Raw genomic sequence first — 12,318 nt, forward strand, 5'->3', positions numbered from 1 at the left:
TGAGAGTCCCACAGGAGGTCCTCACTAGCTACGTGACAGCATTTAGCAGCCTCCCAGCGCAGGTATGTGAAGACATTTGCTTTACTAAGCAAATGATAAGGCTCTCTGACTCTCATTAGAATCTCCCTGCTAGTCTTCCTCACTGGCCTAGACCACAGGAAAAGAAGATGACCCTCTTGCCACCTGCAGTGATACAGGTGAATGGCTGCAGCAGGGAATGTAAGGCCCAGAAGTCTAAAGTATTTACTATGGCCGGGTGTGAGAGCTCACACCTGTACTCTCAGCACTTTGGGAGGCTGAGGCAGGTGGATTGCTTGAGGCCAGGAGTTTGAGACCAGCCTTGCCAACATGGTGAAACCCCATCTCTACCAAAAATACAAAAATTAGCCGGGCGTGGTGGCATACGCCTGTAATCCCAGCTACTCAGGAGGCTGAGGCATGAGAATCGCTTGAACCTGGGAGGCGGAGGCTGCAGTGAGCTGAGATCACACCACTGCACTCCAGCCTGGGCAACAGAGTGAAGCTCCATTTCAAAAAAAATTTTAAATAAAAATTAAAAAAAATAAAGTATTTACTACGTGGTCATCTACAGAAAAAGTTTACTGACCCCTCATTTTTCATCGTAACACCTCTCAATGTATAATTATATATGTGGGTGATCTGTCAGTGTCTGCCACGTCCCATGAGACTATGATGGTCTCAAAGGCACAAACCATGTCTGGTGCATTCACCAATGCATCTCCCATGCCTGGGACAGACCTGGTGCTTCTTTAGTATTTGTTGAATGATAATTAATTAATTAGATACAAAGACCAAGAACACAATGACCCTCAATCTAAAACTGGGGCCACTGATTTGCCTTCATGGCAGACAAATAATAATGGTTCCTGTGACAATAAATTATTTGGCAAGGTCAGGCACTTCCCAGGGCTAACAGTTCAGTAATCATGTTTCTAGAATAATACAGATTTCAGCCCATATGCCCATCATTTATCTCTAAGACTTCAAAGTTTAAAAGTTTCTCTCTGCATCCAGCCATATATTATGTACAAATAAATAGACAAATAAGCCAGTTCAAGCACAAATTCTACAGGGAAAATCCAGAGCTCATTTTTTTTTTTAGACACAGTTTCACTCTGTCGCCTAGACTGGAGTGCACTGGTGCGATCTCTGCTCACTGCAGCCTCCCCTTCTTGGGTTCAAGCAATTCTCGTGCCTCAGCCTCCCAAGTAGCTGGGATTACAGGCACGCACCACCACACTCAGCTAATTTTTGTATTTTTACTAGAGACGGGGTTTCACCATGTTGGCCAGGCTGGTCTTAAACGCCTGACTTCAAGTGATCTGCCCGCCTTGCCCTCCCAAAGTGCTGAGATTACAGGTGTAAGCCACCGTGCATGGCCCAAAGCTCATTTTTTAATGAGCATCTACTATGTGCCATGTGGCATGCTTGGGCACACAGTGATGCTCAAGCATGCAGTGATGTGGTTAAGATCATGGACACTGGATCATGGACCTGTTTGAGCCCTGGCCTCACTATGATAATGACCACAACCACTTATTAATAATACAAGCTGACCAGTTATTGGGGCACTGTTTCAGTGTATTGATTTTGAAATCATAAGTAAAGGATGATCTCCAATTGCAGATGGAAAACTGAGGCACAGAAAGATTAAGACATGTTTGCAAGGTCACAAGGATACAAACCTAACTTCTAGAGCCTATGACCTTAATCACTTTACTGCCACGTTATTATGTGTAATCAATGAGATCCTGCTTTTGAGGATACATCACAGTACCTAACACAAAGCACACACTCAAAAAATGCTTTCACTATAACTATTACATCACCATAATCATCTACACTGTCAAGCACAGAACTCATTTGATCTTTCACAGATTTAACTAACGTGTAGGAAGATATTTTATAATCCTTCATATTGAGATATAAATCTGAGCTTGTCCAACTGTGCTTTTCACCATTCTCATTGCTAGAATCCACAAGCGTAGGAGGATGAAGGTACACGTAGTGCATTTTTTAATTAATGTGCTTAAGCCAGAAAACAAATGCAAGAACAAATTAATAATGAAAAGTAAAATGTTTTTAAGGTTATTTGAAAGGACATGATTATTTTTCGGGCTGTTTTGCAGACTGTCTCAAGTAAAATTTCTCTAATTTTATGCTAGATGAAGTACTTACGAACAAAATGTATCCATTAAATATTTATTATATCAATATTCATAAACAATGTAGTACAATGCAATCAGTTTCTGTAGTAAAGTCATTTACACAGAGGTCAAACCTTTCAAACACAGAAAAAGCAAACCAAAGTCTGCATGTTTTCAAACCCCAAGTTCTAAACCAAAAATCAGAGTTATTATACCCTGACTCCTTCATTCTGTATTTGATTTCTTCATGTTCTATAGCCTATAAAATAATGTAACAGGCATGATTACAATGATTTGCTCCCCAAGTTTGGATGAAATTAAATAAATATCACATAATGAAATGCCAGGAAAATACCTAGTTGTAGTAAATGCCAGTTAAAGAACAATGTTTCCTGTCAATGTCTATGTTCAATAAGTTTACCTGGCAACAGTAAAACAAAACTTTATTAGGCAGAAATATTTTAATAGACAGTTATTTCATGAATGCTGTGGGCTAGGAAGGGCCCTCAGAGGAAAAGCCATGTCAGCGTGAGTCTTGCTCAGTGTGGTTCCTTTCCTTCAAGGATGGAATCCTCTCTGCTTTCTGCCTACTTATAGTTACTCTCCAAGACTTTAAAATATTTCAATTTTTTTTTATTATACTTTAAGTTCTAAGGTACATGTGCACAAAATGCAGGTTTGTTACATATGTATACATGTGCCATGTTGGTGTCCTGCACCCATTAACTCGTCATTTACATTAGCTATATCTCCTAATGCTATCCCTCCCCCCTCCCCCCTCCCCACAATAGGACCCGGTGTGTGATGCTTCCCTTCCCGTGTCCAAGTGATCTCATTGTTCAATTCCCACCTATCAGTGAGAACATGCGGTGTTTGGTTTTCTGTCCTTGCGATAGTTTGCTGAGAATGATGGTTTCCAGCTGCATCCATGTCCTTACAAAGGACATGAACTCATCCTTTTTTATGGCTGCATAGTATTCCGTGGTGTATATGTGCCACATTTTCTTAATCCAGTCTGTCACTGATGGACATTTGGGTTGATTCCAAGTCTTTGCTATTGTGAATAGTGCTGCAATAAACATACATGTGCATGTGTCTTTATAGCAGCATGACTTATAATCCTTTGGGTATATCCCCAGTAATGGGATGGCTGGGTCAAATGGTATTTTTAGTTCTAGATCCTTGAGAAATAGCCACACTGTTTTCCACAATGGTTGAACTAGTTTACAGTCCCACCAACAGTGTAGAAGTGTTCCCATTTCTCCACATCCTCTCCAGCACCTGTTGTTTCCTGATTTTTTTAATGATTGCCATTCTAACTGGTGTGAGATGGTATCTCATTGTGGTTTTGATTTGCATTTCTCTGATGACGAATGATGATGAGCATTTTTTCATGTGTCTGCTGGCTGTATGAATGTCTTCTTTTGAGAAGTGTCTGTTCATATCCTTTGCCCACTTTTTGATGGGGTTGTTTTTTTTCTAGTAAATTTGATTGAGTTCTTTATAGGTTCTGGATATTAGCCCTTTGTCATGCTCATGGATAGGAAGAATCAATATTGTGAAAATGGCCATAATGCCCAAGGTTATTTATAGAGTCAATGCCATCCCCATTAAGCTACCGATGACTTTCTTCACACAACTGGAAAAAACTGCTTTAAAGTTCATATGGAACCAAAAAAGACCCCGCGTTGCCAAGACAATCCTAAGTCAAAAGAACAAAGCTGGAGGCATCACACTACCTGACTTCAAACTATACTACAAGGCTACAGTAATCAAAACAGCGTGGTACTGGTACCAAAACAGAGATATAGACCAATGGAACAGAACAGAGTCCTCAGAAATAATACCACACATCTACAGCCATCTGATGTTTGACAAACCTGACAAAAACAAGAAATGGGGAAAGGATTCACTATTTAATAAATGGTGCTGGGAAAATTGGCTAGCCATAAGTAGAAAGCTGAAACTGGATCCTTTCCTTACTCCTTATATGAAAATTAATTCAAGATGGATTAGAGACTTAAATGTTAGACCTAAAGCCATAAAAACCCTAGAAGAAAACCTAGGTAATACCATTCAGGACATAGGCATGGGCAAGGACTTTATGTCTAAAACACCAAAAGCAACAGCAACAAAAGCCAAAATTGACAAATGGGATCTAATTAAACTAAAGAGCTTCTGCACAGCAAAAGAAACTACCATCAGAGTGAACAGGCAACCTACAGAATGGGAGAAAATTTTTGCCATCTACTCATCTGACAAAGGACTAATATTTCAATATTTTGAAATATTTCTTATACTTTATGTATTTTGTCCAGAAGTTATCACTGTTTCATCTGCTATCTGTTAATCCAGTACAAGACTACTCCATTCCTGGAATAAAGTATTCATTTTATAATCATGGTGTTCAGAAGACTAAAATTTTGAGATGTGGTTGAATACAGAATAGAGCTGAAACATCATGTCCCCATTGTAGACACCCTCCATATATTATATAAGCCTAATGCTACAACTTCCTTTCATATCCACATGATCCTGCTGAGTTTAGCTTCTTCATAGCCAGTATATTGCAGTGCTCCGTGTCTTGTAAAAAGCTCTTTGGTGCCACAACAGGCAGGGAATTCTCTTCCTTTGCTAACTCTACCATCACCAAGGTTACTATCAAGAGTCTATAGTACTCTTCGGCTGGGCACAGTGGCTCACACCTATAATCTCAGTACTATGGGAGGCCAAGACAGGAGGACTGCTTGAGCCCAGAAGTTCAAGACCAGCCTGAGCAATATAGCAAGACCCAGTCTCAATTTGTAAACTTATATTAAAATTTAAAAAAAAAATTTTTTTAAGAGTCTATGGTTCTCTTGGAGCAGATTTCAAGAATTCTAGTGCAAACAAAGTAAACTATTAGTTATCTTATAAAGTTTATTTTCATCATTTCATTCTAATTAACTACACTTAATAATCTGCTCCTCAATGTGAATGAAAATTTCAGCAGTATTCTAGCTACAAGAGTCAGTAAACCATTGCCTAAAGAATCTAACTCATGTGGATAAGCAAACTACTCATCACTATTTATCTCTTTAACTAAAGGGTTCATTCAATCTTTGGGCCCTTGCTAGTATTTCTTAGTCTTTTCCCTGCCAAGTTCATGCTGGTAAACTTGATAGGCACAGTAGCAGGAAAATGGTATTTTTGCATATCTATCTTCCTCAGGAATCTGCTGAAACTCAGTGCAGATAATACCTATCTTCCAATTCTAACCACATGCTTGAGAATGTGCACATGTGTACATGTCATACTAACCTATCTTCCTTTTCCTGTTAGCTCCTGGCTTTACCACATAACAGCTGTGCATTCAACCCCTCTGTGCCTTTAATCCTCAACTGTAAAACAGGAATAATAAACAGGATTACTAGGAGAATAGGATGAGTAAAGTGCTTAGGACATCTGTCACGTAAGGAGAGCTCAGAAAATATCAGTTATTCTCATCTATTATACTATGATTTTTGCAATATTCAACACTGCTTCCAACATCATCATGAAGAGTCAGCAAAGCAACATGAAGTGACCTAGGACATTCAAATACATGAGGAAAATCTTCACAACACACCAGTAATTGTGCAAAAGAGGTAGGCACTGTGGCAGAACAATCACCCTTAAAAATTCATATCAAATTCCTGCCTCGGCTGAGGCTTTGCACTGGTTAACAAATTTTCAGACCTCTTGCCTACCTCTCAAAGCCCAAAAACTGTGAACTAAGCATATGAAACTCAGACAGGCAACTGAACAGTGGGAAAAGAGAATATTTACATTGTGTGTATCAGACATAAGTGAAAAAAGCTGAGATCTCAGTGAAGAGTGATTCATGGGTGACGCATATTCAGACTCAAACTGCAAACTCTGTCTCTTGGGCAGCAGCTCAAGTCTTACTTCTTTTTCACTTTAGCTGGGCCACTTACAGTCAGCCTTATGCTTGTGTCGTTCATGAAATACCTTCTGATTTGGTCAGTTTATACTCAGAATCCAGGACTTCCCCACTCTGACTCTCTCCTTTCTGAGATACCCTCCCACCCCCAATTTCCAGCTGCTTAGGGATCCTGAACTCTGTCCTTCAGTTCTCCAGTGCAAAAAGACTACAGGTTTTCCCACTGCACTCTCTCATCAAGACCAAAAAGCTGGAAGTAAAAACTGGAAACTCAAAGCATGCCTTTTGTTTCCCATTTCAACTCCCCTCCTTCCAATTTCTTTTTTTTTTTTTTTCCTGAGATGGAGTCTTGCTCTGTCACCCAGGCTGGAGTACAGTGGTACGATCTCGGCTCACTGTAAGCTCTGCCTCCTGGGTTCAGTTCACTATGTTCTCCTGCCTCAGCCTCCCGAGTAGCTGGGACTAGAGGCACCCGCCACCACTCCCGGGTAATTTTTTGTATTTTTAGTAGAGATGAGGTTTCACCGTGTTAGCCAGGATGGTCTCGATCTCCTGACCTCATGATCTGCCAGTCTCGGGCCTCCCAAAGTGCTGGGATTACAGGCACGAGCCACCGTGCCTGGCCCCCTCCTTTCAATTTCAACTCCCCTCCAAGGTCTCCCTGCCTTTGGCACTTTCCAAAACCTTCAAGTACTTGTTTTACATTTTCTCCAAAGATAGTTACTAGCTATGCAAACACCAGTCTGTTAAGAGCTTACATGGTCACACAGGAAATAGGGTCTGTCAATGATACATATTCCAGAGGGATTCAAGCTCAAGTGGAGATGTTCTTTTCTATTCCACACAGCCAGGGAACACTAACTCATGAACAGGGTAATACTTTGAAAGTTCATCCTATTAAATGACAAAGAGTCTTCACCTTAGGAGAGGAAGTCACTTCCAAGCAGAAACTCCAAAGGAATGGGTAAAGACTGGCCAAAGAATAAGTCCAGGAGCTTGTTTGGGATGAACAAACTATGCAGACAGCCTGAGAGCTATGAAAACACACAGAAAGTATGGTAATAGAAAGGGTCTAGAAAAGGAGAAGATTCTCATTCAAAGAGGTAGGAAAATGGAAACCAAGGCAGAATTTTTTTCTTTTTTTGAGATGGAGTCTTGCACTGTCGCCCAGGCTGGAGTGCGGTGGCGCGATCTTGGCTCACTGCAACCTCTGCCTCCCGGGTTCACACCATTCTCCTGCCTCAGCCTCCCAAGTAGCTGGGACTATAGGCGCCCACCACCACGCCCGGCCAATTTTTTGTGTTTTTAGTAGAGACAGGGTTTCACCATGTTAGCCAGGATGGTCTCGATCTCCTGACCTCGTGATCTGCCTGTCTCAGCCTCCCAAAGTGTTGGGATTACAGGCGTGAGCCACTGCACCCGGCCACCTGGCTAATTTTTTTTTGTATTTTTAGTAGAAATGGGGTTTCACCATGTTAGCCAAGATAGTCTCGATCTCCTGACCTCATGATCCGCCCACCTTGGCCTCCCAAAGTGCTGGGATTACAGGCATGAGCAACCGCACCCAGCCAGCAGAATTTTTTTTTTTAATAGAATCAGCTGATAATGTAATTTACTCAGAGATCCTGGTGGAGGATATAAACGTTCAGACCCAAAACAGCCAACATCCAGATGAGGGATGGCAGAGCCTCTTAAGTTTGACCAACTGGCTGCCCAGGGAGATGTAGAAAGTAAGACCTCAAGGCTTTGTCATGGTAGACATCAGTAATCACTCAGAACATCGTCATGAGTGATTACTGATGTCTACAACAGGAAGAGAGAGGAGCAGCTCAGTCTCAGGTATTCACAAGCCAAAATCAAGAATAAGGTTATGGGACTTGAAAAGAATAAGATAGGACAGATTTGTCAACATCATCATTATTAATATTACTAAGTTTCTTCAATATGCCCAGATGATGTTTAGAGTAATTCAAATTTAAGTGAAATTAAAAAGGGATATCAGACAGGCTAAAATAAAAAAGTGCCTTGAATCTTAATAAGCCCACAGTATATGAACTGCTTCTAATTAGATTCAGGAATATGACTCCTTTTGAAACCAGCTAGGAGAAAACACTTATTCAGAAGATTTCAATAAAAAATTAATAACCACTTGCTTCCACTTTATCATGCACAGTCCTCAATGGTGGATTTTAAAAAACGAAAGTACAGTCTGTCTCAGGAAAATTATACTTGTGAGTCCTTCAAAAGCTAGGACATTTTAATCAATAAAGTGTAAGGGCAATTTACTGACTTACATAAATGAACAAAATATTTGCTGTTCAAAATAAGTGAAGTCTGTCACTGAAACTGTTAAGGGTTTATATAATATACTACTAAATTAACAAAGAAAAAAAGCAGGCAAAGGCTGCCCTCCAACCTGATCTTCATGCTCCAGGGAACCAATTCTTTATCAGGATAATGGTGGCTGAGGTTTCCATAAGTTATTTTGGCACTATGCCTTTCTTTTTTGGAGAGAGATGACTTATCCAAGGTAAATCCAGTTCAGAAAGGGAGCATCTATGCCTCTAACTTTTGATCCATGTAGCTTTCCCCTATAGCATATTATGACTTGCTATAAGAGGACAGTTAAACAGGATAATTAAAGAGGGCAAGTTTCCCAACTAAATGACAACCATTAAAATTAGACATGCGGTTACAAATCAGTAAAAAGAGTGAACAGACATAGATTTTCTTAAGTACTAGTAAATTTCTACTTAGGTCCTAGGAAGTGGTGTTTACTTTATAATTACATGTTAAACTATATATATGATAGGTATTTTTTTCAGTATTTTATGCTACATTGCACAATTTTAAAAAGCTTTAAAGAAAAGTGTAAGCTTCTAAGCCTCATAGCCGTGAATTCAAATTCAGACTCTATTATTTACAAGTTGGATGAGTTTAGACAACTTACTCAACCTCTCAAAGCTTCAGTTTCCTCTTGTGTAAAATGAAGATAAATGATAGATAATGATAATGATAGCACATATTTCACAGGATTGCTGTTGAGTGTCAAAGAGAATATGCCGTTGGAATGCCTAGCACTTAGTGGCCCTGTCTGGGCTGGTCTCTCCATTGCAAAGGCCCAAAACCTGCCCCCTGCATTGTTTCCAAGCTGACATACATCAATGTATTTCCAGATTGCAACTACACTTGGCATTTCACCTCTTAGCTGACGGTGTGCAGCTGTTCATACTGCTGTAGGGCAACACACAGCTGAATGCAAACACAGTCCTTTTGCCTTACCTAGGAGCTCCACGTATCAGGGTATGCCCTATAGTTGAGAGACAGGCAAGTTTGGTGGATAAAGAAAGCCAGCAAGTGGACAATCGAACATAATTTGGGATTACTGGTCATCAAAGTCTAATTCCAGTAAGAAATCAATTCAATGGAAAGCCTTTATAGCAAGCAGACAGATTTAGAGAGGCTGTAAGGCACAGAAGAAATCACTTAGACTTGGGAGTCTGACAGATGGGTGTTCAAATCCTATCTTGGCCACTAACCAGTAACACAATTGTAGTGGATGCTGTAAGTGACTCACTAGTATCTTTTTCTAAACTATTCAGCAGCTTAGCCAATGATGGAGATTTCCGATTTTTGCCAATAACTGGCTCAGCAATGAGCATATGACCTAATCCCCAGCAGTGATAACCTACAGGAAGTCTAATAGGAAGGTTATAGGAAGAACTTCCTCTCCCCTAGAAGTTTAAGAAAATAAGAAAAAAAAAAATCTAGATTAATTAGGACCATGCGTTATAACTATCCAGTATCCAATAAATGGTCTCTAGTTCTTCAGAAGACACCTTAAAATGAGTTCTTAAAGTATTAAAATATCTTTTTCTTTATTGAAAAATCTATAAAATAGGCCCAAGTGTTTTAGGGTTTGCCAGAACTAAAATGTACCCTAGGGATCACTAGTTTAGTGGTTCTAAAACATTAATGTGAGACATTTTGTGTGAGGAACTCATTATGATATAACGATAGCAGCAGGAGGCAGAGAAATTCTAGGCAGACAAGGGCAGGTCCCTGGCAAAGCCGCACCTTCCAGCCGAAAAGCCTGAAACCCATGACCCAAAGTGAGAACTTCTATCTCTGTGTTCCCACTGGAATGTTGCCTTATCCTGAACTACTCATGGCCTGCCCTGCCCCCATCCTGTGTCTATCAAGACCCCAGACTCAGTCAGAGAGAAGCAGAGAAGTGGCTGGACACTGGAGAGAAGCAACTTCACTTCAGAGGGCTAGCTTGACAGCTTGACTTCGAAGAAGAGTCTGGCTGGAGACGACGGCCAGACTTGAGGGGAAGATTACCTGCCCATCCTCTCCCCTTTCCAGCTCCCCTTCCTGCTGAAAGTCACTTTCATCGTTCAATAAAATCCTTCACATTCACCATCCTTCAATTCCTTCACGAGACCTCATTTTTTCCAGATGTCAGACAAGAGTTCAGGAGCCACGAGTGCAGATACCAAAAAAAACCCTGTCACACTGACCCTTTGCCGTCACTGGTAGAGGGCAGCCACCCCACCCCATGAGGCAAAGGGCCCACTGACTATTAACACTTAAGCTGTCTGTGGCTAGCAGAGCTAAAAGAGCATTGTGACATGCCCTCGTGGGCTTTGGGTGTCACGGGCACCCCCACCTGGAAGCTGCCATGGAGCCCACGCAGAGTTTGCTCCTGCTGACACCCAAAAGCAGCCAGCAGGATCCCATGCTCGCTTGCCTGCATGCTCCTTCCCACAACGGGTTGAGGATGGCAGGCCGAATAAACAGAGTTTGTTCCTGCCAGCACCCAAAAGCACTCACTCCAGTTCCTGCACTCGCATGTTCTCTCCCACGAGGGGAATGAGGCACCCCTGTCACAAGTCCCGCAAAGGGGTCAAGAAAATATCCTGTGTCAATTAGAATGTAGTTCCCTGAGTTTTACCCATAGATTAAATCAAAGGGAGCCAGGAATCTGAAATTTTAACAGGTATCCCAGGTTATCCTAATGCAGGTGGCCTAAGGCTCACACTTAGCTCTCTCCACTTAACTCCCCAAACAGCATCCTACCTCTGGTCTCACCATCTCTACTTTTGCAGGTTACAGTTTACTCTGCATAAACAGCCAACGTGATCTTGAAAACTGAAATCTAACCACATGGCCTCTTTGCTACAAACCTGCCATTGGCAACACTCAATTAAAAAGCTTAACTAAGCAACGAACATAAACTTCTGTTTCTCTCCCCAATCCCAATTATTTATAACACAGGAAGACCCTGAGATATATATAACATATCAGGTTACAAGAATTCAACTTAATGAGGAATTTTAACAAACCTAGTTTGACTTACATGGCATTTATTTGCGTTTACAAGGATCATTTTAAATACATCATGTCTTGTGAGCAGCTGAAAGCTGGGAAATGACACATCATGCAAGGAGCCTTAGATCTGTACATTTGATGTGTGTTTATAGTTTGCTAGTTTGTTATACTGATTATCTTGTGCATCACTTGCATTGGTCTCATTGATTTCTTCTGTATGGTTTATAGTTTTCTTGAATGAGGCTTGGATTAAAGTTTCAATTACATAAACATTGAGTATTAAATGAATATTTGTTAAGTAGAATATTAAGTGTACTATATGTAAAACTAGAAAAAAAAACTGAAGGAACATAGGTAATAGGCCTGTTACAGGGTAAATAATGCACGGGTAAAGACTGCATAACGTCTTGTTATGTCATGCGATGATGAGTAATTCCTGAGGAAACCGTGTCCATTTTAACAGCTCACGTCAAACTTAACTGTTTATGTTATTTGTTTAGCAAAAATTGGTGTTAATTTTGAAATTTTGCCATGCATTCAAAATTTTGCTACTAAAATTAATAGTAACTATACTTGTGACTAAGGAGAATTTAGAATTTTTCCTAGGAAATTTTTAGGAACAAATTTTTTCCTAAGGCAGAAGAAGATAATAACATTTGCTTTCTGCAGATGAAAAAAAAAAGTATAGTATTTATAGTATTAGAGCAATGCAATTTAAAGCAATGAGAGGTTTTTCTCATATCTAATAAATTGGAAGACTTTTTTCTGTCACTTAGGTGTTGTGTTTTGTTTTGTTTTGTTGAGACAGGACCTTGTGCTGTCACCGAGGCTGGAGTGCAGTGGCCTGATCTTGGCTCACTGCAGCCTCGATCACCTGGGCTCAGGTGGTCCTCC

At 40.5% G+C, this 12,318-nt stretch overlaps 1 protein-coding gene across 2 annotated transcripts in view; it reads right to left on the reverse strand.

Moving 5' to 3' along the window:
* Window positions 1–12,318, reverse strand: part of SUCLG2 (succinate-CoA ligase GDP-forming subunit beta) — a 257,299-nt gene that overhangs the window by 222,729 nt on the left and 22,252 nt on the right. Inside the window, exon 1 of one of the 2 annotated variants that reach the window (XM_050781307.1) lies at window positions 10,435–10,640. The exons of the other annotated variant lie outside the window; for it this stretch is intronic. The gene's annotated coding sequence lies outside the window, so the exon portion shown is untranslated. Of the gene's footprint in view, window positions 1–10,434; window positions 10,641–12,318 lie in introns of those variants that run through there. 2 annotated transcript variants of the gene reach the window in all.

The sequence above is a fragment of the Macaca thibetana genome, chromosome 2 (assembly GCF_024542745.1).
Source record: "Macaca thibetana thibetana isolate TM-01 chromosome 2, ASM2454274v1, whole genome shotgun sequence".
NCBI lineage: Eukaryota > Metazoa > Chordata > Mammalia > Primates > Cercopithecidae > Macaca > Macaca thibetana.